General features: G+C 45.1%; 1 long non-coding RNA gene and 1 pseudogene across 1 annotated transcript; one reads left to right on the top strand and one right to left on the bottom strand.

Annotated features, from left to right (window-relative positions):
• Window positions 1–1,594: 1,594 nt before the first annotated feature.
• On the top strand, window positions 1,595–3,490 carry LOC125446580 (uncharacterized). The gene is made up of 4 exons (XR_007246433.2): window positions 1,595–1,705; window positions 2,109–2,141; window positions 2,584–2,619; window positions 2,818–3,490. It is a non-coding gene; the product is annotated as an uncharacterized LOC125446580 (long non-coding RNA).
• Window positions 3,491–4,478: 988 nt separating this feature from the next.
• LOC132206223 (class I histocompatibility antigen, F10 alpha chain-like) lies at window positions 4,479–9,646 on the bottom strand (annotated as a pseudogene).
• Window positions 9,647–12,205: the final 2,559 nt, after the last annotated feature.

Below are 12,205 nucleotides of genomic sequence, written 5' to 3' on the forward strand. Positions count from 1 at the left end.
GGCTGACTATGAGAGGGAAAAGGGACAAGAAGAAGCTGAGGGGGAACTTTTTCAAGCAGAGATTGGTACAGATATGGAATGTGCTCCCAGGGAAAGTGGTTGAGGCAGGCACAATAGTAACATTGAAGAAAAAAAAATCAGTAGGAACATGGATGGGAAGGATTCAGAGGGATGCAGAACAAATGCAGGAAACTGGAAATAGTTGAGTGAGCAACATGGTCAGCATGGAGCAATATCGGCAAAAGGGCCTGTTTCCATGTTGTATTACTCTATGAATCTATGCCTCTCTGATTCATTCTGTGTAATTCATAATTTCTACAGATTGGTGGTCAGCATCACGTCTCCTGAAATTGGCACTCTCTCTCATTTTATCAGTATGTCCAAATGAACTGTGTTTGCTTCTTTGTTTTCATTTTATGCACTTTATTTCTTGGTTGTCGTGAATATGCACGAAAACATTCACTTGAAACATTTTTGAGAGTGAGTAGAAACAAAATTCTACATCAAGAAGATTGAAAAGTAACAACTATCTTGTTGTAAGATAATAAAATGTGAGGCTGGATGAACACAGCAGGCCAAGCAGCATCTCAGGAGCACAAACTATCTTGTTGTATTACCCTCCCTTTTAGGACACTTCAAAATCTTCAATGTTCAGGTAATATGAATTCTGTTGAGAGCAAGTCATCAATGCCCTACATCCATTGCATAAAATGTGAAAAATTTCTCCTTCCGGGACAGCACAGCTAATAAAAAAAAAACACCACATTCTCATTCTGACTCTATGATTCTGTTCACGTGGCTGCATTGGCGTGGAATAACGTAGACTGGGCATTTGTGTCAGAGTTCATTGTTACCCTTCCGATGTATATTTTCATATATTATTGCATATATTATCACACTCTCTTATCTCTACTTCTGAGTGAATTTCTCGCATTCTCTCCTGGCTTCTCGTGCTGAGACTTCTATGTAGCTGATTTAAATGCCAACTGTCTCTCTTTTTCTTCCCTCTCATGACGTCCCCATACTCTTTTTCAACTGATATCCCCTCTTCTTGTTCAAGACCACTAAGCATCTCTGCATGATTTCAGTGTTTGGATCTCAATCACAGAAAAACATAAGGTTCTTGCCACAGCTTCCGCCATTGCTATCACTCTCTCTCTCTCTCTCACGCTCGCACGCTCTCTTTCTATCTATCCGTCTATCTTGCTGGCTTTCTACATTTCTCGACATGTTTTCCTGTACTTAGATTGGACAGAATTGGGAATAAAAATAAAACTGTCCAAACAAAAGGTAAAAAGTTAAGGTGCATGGAAGCAATTGCTGCACCTATTAAAAAAGGAAGTTAGAAACATTGCCATTAACTGTCATTTGACTGGCAATAACTATCATATGGAGTGGTGAAAATTAATCTGTAAGAAGGGCCTTCTGCCTGACCTCAGCTATGTGATTGGCGCCCATGCAGTTAAATAGCTTGTGAGTGTGTGGGAACCCAGCGTTTAAACTAATCCCATCAATTCCCAATGAACGGGAATCAAGACAGAACTGAGAATGAATCTGGGAACCAATACAGTTCTAATATTATTCTAATGTCTTTTAGAAATCTTTGAAAATAGTGTGGAACGTTTCCATCTTGCCATTCTGATTGGATTAGTTACTGCAGTGTCGTCAATAGTCGGAATAATCATCTGGAAAAAGCCCTGGAAAGGTAAGAAACAGGGAGAGGGTAATGTAGAACTGAGGGGACAGGGTGAATGTAGGGTGAGTAGTGGGAGTACAGGACACTGTATTGAGTGGAACTGACTGAATTCCCAAACTCAGTTACACATGTATAAACACATTCTTGTTCCCTCTCTGATCTTCCTTTGTATGATAGGCTGAGACCAGGTTGAATATTGATCATTAAAACCATGCCACACATTCACATCCTCACTGACTGAAGATTGATAGAATGGAAGAGATCTCCAGATTCTCCCTGATGTTTAAGGATAGATGAGAGTGTGAGAATGAGGATTTCTGTCACAGTCTCTGTTCCCCTATACTTGTTATGTTCTCACTCTCTGAGAATGGATTATTCCCCATTCTCATGGACATCTATTTTGTTTCTGCAGATTCACCAACTGGGACCTACATAACAGCTCGCAGTAAGTTACTGAGCGGAAAGCGTGTTGGGGATGGTACAGAATGCATTGGAAGTTGTAGAATTGCATTCACCTCGGTGTTACTCAGGATGCCAGACATGCCACATTCCTCACTCTCCAGTCCCTCAATTCCCAGTCACTTATCCTCCTCTCACTCCTCGCGACACACCTCAATCATTCTCCCTTCAGTCCCTTGCCCTTTAATCTCTCATCACTACTCATTCACCATTCAGTTCCTCACCCAAAACTCTCTCATCATCCGGTCCTCCGTCAGCTCTTTCACCCTACAAACTCTCAACTTCAATTGCCTCTGTGCTGTGCTGTGTGAGTCTGGTTAGTTATATGCTGAGTGTGATTGAATCCTGGATCGCGTGAGTGATGGAGAATATTTCAGACTGATTTTGTATATTATTATATTTCTCTTATTCTGTTTATGTTTTCTCAGCTTCTGATGTCTCCATTCCAGCTCCTTCATGATTCAGTAAGTGTCATTTTAACTTTTATCAGAGATATATTTGTAACTTTCCCCTCTCCTCTTGACTAATTCCACCCTCTCACCCTCACTGTCCCAGACAGTGTTAAAACCTGTCAGACTAATTTTACTCCCTTGCCCACCCTGAAGTGACTGCATTGTGTCTGTCCATTCCTTACTTTGTGGGCTTTCTGGGTTCCACTGCAGGACATTCCCGGAGCCTCATTGAGGAATGAAGGAAATCTCCTGTTCCAGTGTGAACATGGACACCATTGAACATCCTTCCATATCACAGCAGGCAAACAGATTTTTGGCTCATTGTTCGCACCCAGTCCTTTCAGGAATGAGATCGATTTTTTTTTCTAGGGAATGTATTTCCACTGACTGAACAGTGAATCCCGGATTTGCAGGAATGGGGGGAACCTGATTCTTCAAGTGAGACCTTCTCAAGTCATGATCCAATCCCATCTCAGAAACGTGAGCAGCTTCACTGTCAGAGGAATCTTCACAGATGGTTTCTCCCTCACACTTTCTCAACTTCACTGTCTTCAGTGGTTCAGTCATTTACCTGAAATGAAACAATGTCCTGAGGTAACTCAGAGACAGTTTTTATATTGTAGGCAACTGAATGATTTTGCACTTTTTGTCAACAAATTCTAGTGGTCATGTACATATCTGTGTAAAGTTTGCAACTGTCTATCGTTATGCTGATGAAAAATACTTGCTATTTGTTTGTTAATATTTAACATGCATTCTATTTTAAGCTGAACAGCTGTGTTTTGAATTTGAAGTACCCGCTGTGAACTCCTGTGTGATGTATAAATTTTACAATCGGATTTATTTACATTGTTATTTACACTGTTATTCATCAATGTTTAACCATAAATGCCGATAATGGTGTTTTGCAATTAATAAACAATGGTTTATGGTTGATTTTTCCACTTTCTTCAATAATGATTTCATGAGAAAGGTTTAATTCGTTCACTCAGCAGCTTGTGGCTCTTGGAATCAGCAGTAGATGAGCTTCAGTTCATTGTGAAGTGGGGGAGTCAGGTCCATTCAACTCTCCAATGAGCCATCCCCAAATGAACGGAGAAGCACAAAGTGATGTTTGTATCTTGTGTGTTCAGAGTTTGATGGTTGATAATGCTTGGAAGTGTTCATTCCCCAGCTGCTGGGAATCAGGAATATGTCACAGACTGGTGACCAAGCAGGTATTGTAGTGAGGAAAAGGCAGGGTCACCAGCTGAATGTTTCAACCAGGTCTGAGCTCACAGGCTTCTGCAGTGTGGCAGATCAATGGGAATCTTCATTGTCAACATTTCCTTCTGATAGGCAATGCCTTTGGACACAACGGTTGGAGGTGGGGGGGGTGGTAGTCAGTGTCAGCTGTCAAAGGGAGTTGTAAGAGGACCTGGAGAAGATCACAGAAGGAAGTGAGACAGTAACTGAGCTGGAGGGGAAAGGGGAATGACATCCAGATGAATAGGAAGGTGAGCACCCTGGGGTGGGAGGGCAGCTGAAGTGGCACTCTCACTCCTGTCCCCACATTGCACCTTTGGGTTTTAAGTTGAGGAACGTCCTGGGTGTGGGATGATAATCAGATCACTAACTCTCCATATCCGTGCCCCGTTTGACATGTGGGAAGCATTAGGGCAGCCATGAAGGTGATGGTGTGCGGTTACTGGGAGAGTGTGTGAGAGTTGTGAATGTTACATTAGATGAGTGGCCAAGAAAGCTAAAAACTGAACCTGTAATCTCCTGCAAATATCTCACACTCTTAGCAAGACACTAAAGAGTGCCAGCAGTCTGGGTGAGAAACATGTGAATGTTCCCTCCTTCAAGAATACACAGGGGCAGAAAAGGGGTTAAAAGACCTTCAATCCTGGTCTGGGTTTGTCTGGGGACAAACGACCTATGGTGCGGGCTAGTGTGCTGTGAATGTCACAGCTCAAGGAACAACCATTCAAACAGCTTTGTGCTGCATCTAGAACAAGAGGGAAATTCTTAATCTGTGTTCTGACATCAGGCAATGCCGAAAAGAAGGACAAAGGAGTCCCATTCAAACTCCAGAGCCAAGAATCTCAAAATTGAGTATCAAGTAATGCAACTGGTAATACACGCAGCAACGGCCACAGTGTTCAGATATTCATTACTTGCAAACAATTCAGATTGACAAATTTTCTTTTTAACTTTCATATTTTTCACTTGCCCCTATTTCTAAGCTTGTATTGTGCACATTACTTTCCTATTTCTTTTTGCCGTTAATATTGAATAAACTTGCTTTTTATTAATTCAGGATACTCTGATTACGTTAGAAAAATATAAGTTCATTCAGTTGGATAAGCAGGGACGAACACAAACACACAAACACAGACAGATGGATTTATACAGGCACACAAACATGGTGCCCAATTCCTTACCCCACTGATAGAGCTTGGCCTCTGCCAGGCTGCTGTGTTCAATTTGACAGGAATATTGATCCTCATCCCCAGCATTGATCTCAATCTTTTTGGATCTGATGAGTCCTATCATGGTTTGGTTGAACCCCCCACGATTGTGTCTCAGACGTGACCTCTCCATTCCTTAGCCAGGTCACCTCGATGTCTACAGGATAAAATCCAGTGACCAGGCAGGAGACAGTGAGCGGCTTGTCCTGACGATTGGGCTCACTCCTGGAGATGAACACTTCAGGCTGAACTGTGATGGGAAAGGGTGAAAACTCAAACAATAGCCAGACACGGAATTGGAGAGCGATTTCATAAATCAGTGAAGTTTGACCAGAATTTGGGATCAAAACTGAAATAAATATTCCTTTCTTGCTTCCAGATTACTGTTTAAGTATTGAACAAATGCTTCTTCAAGATGCTTTCCCAAAAGTTGTTCCAAGTTTGATCAGAATTCCATTTCTCTCTTACCTCCACTGCGTGATGATTTGCCGCGACCCTTCTCATTTTGTCTGGTTCTAAACTAATAAAGTCCTTTCCATCAAATCCAACTTGCATTGATCGCTTAACGGAACTTTTCTGATTAGAATCTTCTTCAAGAAACTCAACAGTCTGTATCCATTGGAATGTGTGAATGCCTGTGCGTGATCAAACAGAGAGATGATGATCAAACAGAAATAATTGGTCAGGGAAAATCACGATCAAATTTGCAGAGAACGGGATCTGGAATCAGATAGAAATGTCAGATCAGAGTCACGGTCTGATCAGAGTGGAAAGGGTCATAGCCTCAATTTGAAATGTTGAGGAAGCATTTTCTGGTCAAGATGGTGGCGGAGTAGGACCCTCCAACAGGAGCTCGTTCTGTTCATTTCCTATTTCCTGTCTCTTTTCCCCTTGTTGATGTTCAATCCTGAGGTACAGTGAGCTGGAGACACAGAGCTGAGAAGGGAGAGCCAGCAGGCCACAGGCAGGGCAGTGTCGTCAAATGGGCTGGAGGATCACATGGAACAGGGATAGCCAGTTGGTTGGAGGATCACATGGAGCAGGGAGAGCCAGTTGGTTGGAGGATCACATGGAGCAGGGAGAGCCAGTTGGTTGGAGGATCACATGGAGCAGGGAGAGCCAGTGGGCTGGAGGCTCACACGGAGCAGGGAGAGCCAGCGGGCTGCAGGATCGAGCAGTGTGGGCACAGGCTGGAGGCTTGAACAGAGTGGGGGCAGACAGTGGTCTGGAGATCTGGGCAATGTGGGCACAGGCAGTGGGCTGGAGGCTCGAGCAGAGCGGGGCAGTTGTTGGACTGTGGTCCGATGCTGGCAGTTAGCAGCCTGTGAGCCGAGTCAGACCACGTGTGGAAGTTCGCTGCACTGACCTACTGTAGGTCCCGTATGGAAAGATTGTAATGCATATCTTTTGAACATTATTCTCAATTTTTCCAGACTTATACAATTAACAACTGTAAGCAATGTAACATTTATTCCTTTCTTCTTCCCTTCGTTTCTGTAATCTGCAACAATGCTCTGGACTACAGTACTTTGTACCTAAGGCGGTGCCACAGGGGGTGACATTGAAAACTTTGTCTGTATTCCTGATCTTCCACACTTCAGTACCTGCGACAATAAAGGAAATTCCAAATTAAAATTCTAAAATCAGTTCAGTGACCTCACAGCTGCTGCGGGATGGACTGAGTGGAGTGACCAAGGGGTCAGTGCTGGGGGATGGATGAGTGGAGTGACGCAGGGGTCAGTGCTGGGGGATGGACTGAGTGGAGTGACCCAGGGGTTAGTGCTGGGGAATGGACTGAGTGGAGTGACTCGGGGATCAGTGCTGGGGTGTGGGCTGCATGAAGTGACCCAGGGGTCAGTGCTGGGGGACGGACTGAGTGGAGTGACCCAGGTGTCTGTGCTGGTGGTGAACTGAGTGGAGTGACCCAGGGGTCAGTGCTGGGGAATGGACTGAGTGGAGTGACGCAGGGATCAGTGCTGGGGTATGGGCTGAGTGAAGTGACCCAGGGGTCAGTGCTCGGGGACGGACTGAGTGGAGTGACCCAGGTGCCTGTGCTGGTGGTGAACTGAGTGGAGTGACCCAGGGGTCAGTGCTGGGGGATAGATTGAGTTGAGTGACCCAGGTGTCAGTGCTGGGGGATGGACTGAATGGAGTGACTCAGTGGTCAGTGCTGGGCGATGGACTGAATGGAGTCACCCTGGGGTCAATGCTGGCAGATGGACTGAGTGGAGTGACCGAGGAGCCAGTGCTGGGGGATAGATTGAGTGGAGTGACCCAGGGGTCAGTGCTGGGGGTGGACTGAGTGGAGTGACTCAGGGGTCATTGCTGGGGGATTGACTGAGTGGAGTGACCCAGGGGTCAGTGCTGGGGGATAGATTGAGTGGAGTGACCCAGGTGTCAGTGCTGGGGGATGGACTGAATGGAGTGACTCAGTGGTCAGTGCTGGGCGATGGACTGAATGGAGTCACCCTGGGGTCAATGCTGGCAGATGGACTGAGTGGAGTGACCGAGGAGCCAGTGCTGGGGGATAGATTGAGTGGAGTGGCCCAGGGGTCAGTGCTGGGGGTGGACTGAGTGGAGTGACCCAGGGGTCAGTGCTGGGGATGGACTGAGTGAAGTGACCCAGGTGTCAGCGCTGGGGTTGGACTGAGTTGAGTGACCCAGGGGCCAGTGTTGGGGAATGGACTGAGTTTAGTGACCCAGAGTCAGTGCTGGGAGATGCACTGAGTGGAGTGACCCAGGTGTCAGTGCTGGGAGATGGACTGAGTGAAGTGACCCAGGTGTCAGCGCTGGGGTTGGACTGAGTCGAGTGACCCAGGGGCCAGTGTTGGGGAATGGACTGAGTTTAGTGACCCAGAGTCAGTGCTGGGAGATGTACTGAGTGGAGTGACCCAGGTGTCAGTGCTGGGAGATGGACTGAGTAGAGTGACCCAGGGGTCGGTGCTGGGGGTGGACTGAGTGGAGTGACTCAGGGGTCAGTGCTGGCAAATGGACTGAGTGGAGTGAACGAGGGGCCAGTGCTGGGGGATTGATTGAGTGGAGTGACCCAGGGGTCAGTGCTGGGGGTTGGACTGAGTGGTGTGACTCAGGGGTCAGTGCTGGCAAATGGACTGAGTGGAGTGAACGAGGGGCTAGTGCTGGGGGATTGATTGAGTGGAGTGACCCAGGGGTCAGTGCTGGGGGTTGGACTGAATGGTCTGACCCAGGGTTCAGTGCTGGGGGATGGACTGAGTGGAGTGACTGTGGGGTCAATGCTGGCAGATGGACTGAGTGGAGTGTCCCAGGGCTCAATGCTGGGGGATGGACTGAGTGGAGTGACCTTGGGGTCAGTGCTGGTAAATGGGCTGAGTGTACTGTTCATGATAGATCAGTTGTGGGATTAATGCTTTGATTGACTAATCATAGTTTCAGCAGGAACATGGGCCCATCCTCACCTCATGAATACACAGTCCTGTTAATTTCTGCCAAATGAGTCTCCTCACATTCGCTATCGATGAGGGTCTGCCTCTGATCATCTCCTTGATCATCGTCACTGTATTATGGATGCTGGGCTCAAACAGGCAAGCAGAACAAATAGGGCACAAACACACGATAAAGTGTTCACACAAATGGGCTTGTCCCACAGGCACAAAAAACAAGCAGCCAGGATAATGAGATGTTCACACTCTGGTGTGAATGATGCTCGGTCGAGAGAAAATGAGTCCTTCCCGTGGGAAGCCCAGAACTGCCATCCAAAGACCTTGTACGTGGACAGTAAAGAGATAGGATGTTCCAGTCCATGAGGTTAGATGTCCCATCAAAACAAAATTAAAGACCGAGCCGTTTAGCCATCTCTTTACCTTTCACCCACCCCATCCTATCCCACTTCCTGGGAGGTACCTTGGGGTAAGATTCAAAAACCATGGATAGAATTTGACTGTGATTGCATGAATATTTACAAGTTCATTCATACATTCTAATAACGTAAGGTCCATGTAAAAAGTGCATAATGCCTCCTCTTGGTAACAACTCAAGGAGATCCATTTTCCCTTCAGAGGGGTGCACCTCATTTCCGTATGCATGACTAAACACCGGTAAAGCTTGCAAATTTCTTCTTCTTGTTTATGTAGGTCATGGAAATTTAAGAGAAAACCATTCTTTTCAAGAACACCATCACAGCTGAGCCTGGGTTGGGTTAAACATGGGGCATCCTTCTCCTCCTCCCCACAGTGTTTACAGACTTTAGAAAAGGAGGGATGAAGCTGTTTGGCTTCTCTCAATCGATGTGAAAATTGAACATTGTCCATTCGAATCATTTCCCATTTGCTCCGAGCTTCTCTGATCTGCGGGTTTTCTCGTGCTGCAGTCAGGAGACCTGCACACAAATCCCATCAGAGACTCCCAGAGACTGTGCTGCCTTCAGTGAGTAAAATATCAGGCTGGCTGTATAACAGGCGGCTGGTCAAACATCCCCTATTTCAAACTCTCACCAAGAGATTCACATTCACCCCAGAGAGAGAGAGAGAGAGAGAGAAAAGTTGAATTCTGTCCTTGTGCGGAGAGGCCCAAGAAAAACACAGGGAGATGGAGAAAACGATCAGCAACATTCTGGGAATGTACTGCCCCTCTTTCAATCAGACAGTGAGAACAAAACACTCTGACAGGAAAACAACTGTTGTTTTCAGACTGACAAAACAGAAATCCTTCTCTACCACGGCTCCATTTCACAATTGAGAAAGCATTTTGACCTTTCCCGAAATACAAGCTGCAGAACCAGAGTCAATGACTGGTCACGGTCTCAGTGAAATATCCAATAATGACATGATGAAGTATCTGTCACTTGTTACTGGGGAAGGCATGCTCAGTCAGTTTCAGTTTCATCCTGTCAGAATTTGTCTTCCTTCCATTAGCTGGAAACAGATACGGGTATTTCTATTAATAGAGTTCCTCTCCAGCTGGGGAATCATCTCAGCTTGGGACTGAATGAAGGACAGTTAAGTGGTTGCATTGATGGATCAGTGTTTGAATTCTCGCTTCCCACGCAGCCAGGTTTAATTCCCAGCCAATGAGTAGTAGTCAGTTCTCGAGTACAGGAAAGCCATTGAGTGCTTGGCTACATGGTGTAAGAGACAACAGTCTCCCCATTGACATGAACAAAACAAAGGAGCTGGTCAGTTCTGAGGAAAGGTCTCTAGACCCAACACATTAACTCTGTTTTGACCTTCACAGATGCTGCCTGAACCGCTGAGCTTTTCCAGCAACTTTGTTGTTGTTCTTGAGCTAGTCATTGGCCACAGGAAGCGCGTTGGAGGGTAGACTCCTGGCTGCATCAATGATGCTGAGCTGGAAATGGTGGAAAGCATCAAGTTCCTGGTAGCGATGATCACCAACAATCGCTCCTGGTCCACCCATGTCCATGCTATGTTCAAGATAGCGCAGCAACACCTCTCCTCCCTCAGGAGGCTAAGGGAATTCAGCATGTCCATTGAGACGCTTACCAACTTTTATAGATGCACTGTAGAAAGTATCCTATCAGGATGAATAGTATGGCAACTGCACTGCTGAAGTCTGCAAGAAGCTGCAGACAGTGGTGGAGGTAGATGTGAAAGATGGGGTTGGTGATGAGGACTGTGATGGAGACTAAACCTATTGTAGCCAAAGGCCTGGTGGGGATCTGTTTAAATATGTCTGAACCTTGCCTAGTTTGGACAAAAAGGATGCAGAAGCCTCCTTCATTTCATTTCAGAAAGTATCTGAACAAATGAAATGACTGACCATGCAGATATAGATGATTCAAACAAAGTTAGTCGGTAAAGCTAGCGAGGTGCTTGCCTGACTATCACAGGAGGTACCTGGGGAGTATGAGGAGGAGATCAAAGCCATATGTGCAAGTGAACCAGTGCCAGAAGCTTACAGACTACATTTAGAAATCTAAAGAGGGATTCTGGTCAAACTACATAGAGCTTCAAAGAATCAAACAAATCAACTTTGAGAGGTGCATAGGGACACTGAAAATAAATCAGATACATGGCCCTCTGAGAGAAACCATTATTTTGGAGGAGTTCAAAAATTCACTTCCTGAGGTAGTGAGAACTCATGTGGAACAACACTGGGTTCAAGCAGCAAGATCAACAGCAGAGATGGCAGATGATTATGAATTGGCTCATAACTCAAAGTTTGGCTTCCAACATCAATTTCAATTTGTGATGTATAGAAACCAGGGAAAGAGAAATCCTCAGGTGGTAAAGGAGAGGGAAGTCTCATTGAAGGTAATAAAAGATGATTTAGCACAAGTTAATAAGGAGACCCAAGATGTGAAAAGAGATGTAAAAAATACTCAAGTGTTTTCACTGTAATAAATTGGTCACGTAAATTGCAATGTTGGTGGTTTAGAAAAAGCACTGGGAAGATGAATGTGGTAGATCAGGATAAGCTAGTTGGGTTTGCTAGGTCAGTAAAGGAGATGACAGTGGAACTTATAAAGCTGCAAAAGGAATGTACAACATGGTCAGGGCTTGGCTGAGAAGTAAGTGCCAGATCTCTTTAAATATTGTACTTACATGGAAGGTTTACTGATGTGTACCGGGAGGACCAGGGAAAGAAATTAAGATTTTAAGAGATATGGGCCAAGTCAATATTTAATGGTGAGAGATGAGGGGATATGTAATTCAGAAGGAGTATTGACAGAAAAAGTTGTAATATGTTGAATTCAGGATGAGAAGAGTTTTGTTCCCTAATATATAAGATGAGGCTGGAGAGTCCAGTAAGAAGTCATAACGGGGTAGTCAGAGTAATAGAGAAACTCTTTGTTCTGGAAATACAGTTTATCCTAGGAAATGAGATTGATAGCTCACAGGTAGAAATGATGCCTCCTGTGGTTGAAAAGCAAATGGAAAATCAGACAACTGAGGTGTTACAGGAAATATATCCTGGAACTTTCCCTGATTGTGTGGTAACAAATCACAAAGCCACAGGTTGAAAAAAAAGGAGAAAAGGTAAGGAAGTAATGTTCAACTATCAGAAACATTTAATCAAAAATAGAACAGGTGGAACAGGACAAAGTGAATACTTTTTGTGAGGTTAGATCAGAACATGACACTAAAACTGAAATATATATCTTTCCTTTCAAAATATTTCTTTCCAGCTTCCAGATAACTGTTTAAATT

The sequence above is a fragment of the Stegostoma tigrinum genome, chromosome 34 (genome assembly GCF_030684315.1).
Source record: "Stegostoma tigrinum isolate sSteTig4 chromosome 34, sSteTig4.hap1, whole genome shotgun sequence".
NCBI lineage: Eukaryota > Metazoa > Chordata > Chondrichthyes > Orectolobiformes > Stegostomatidae > Stegostoma > Stegostoma tigrinum.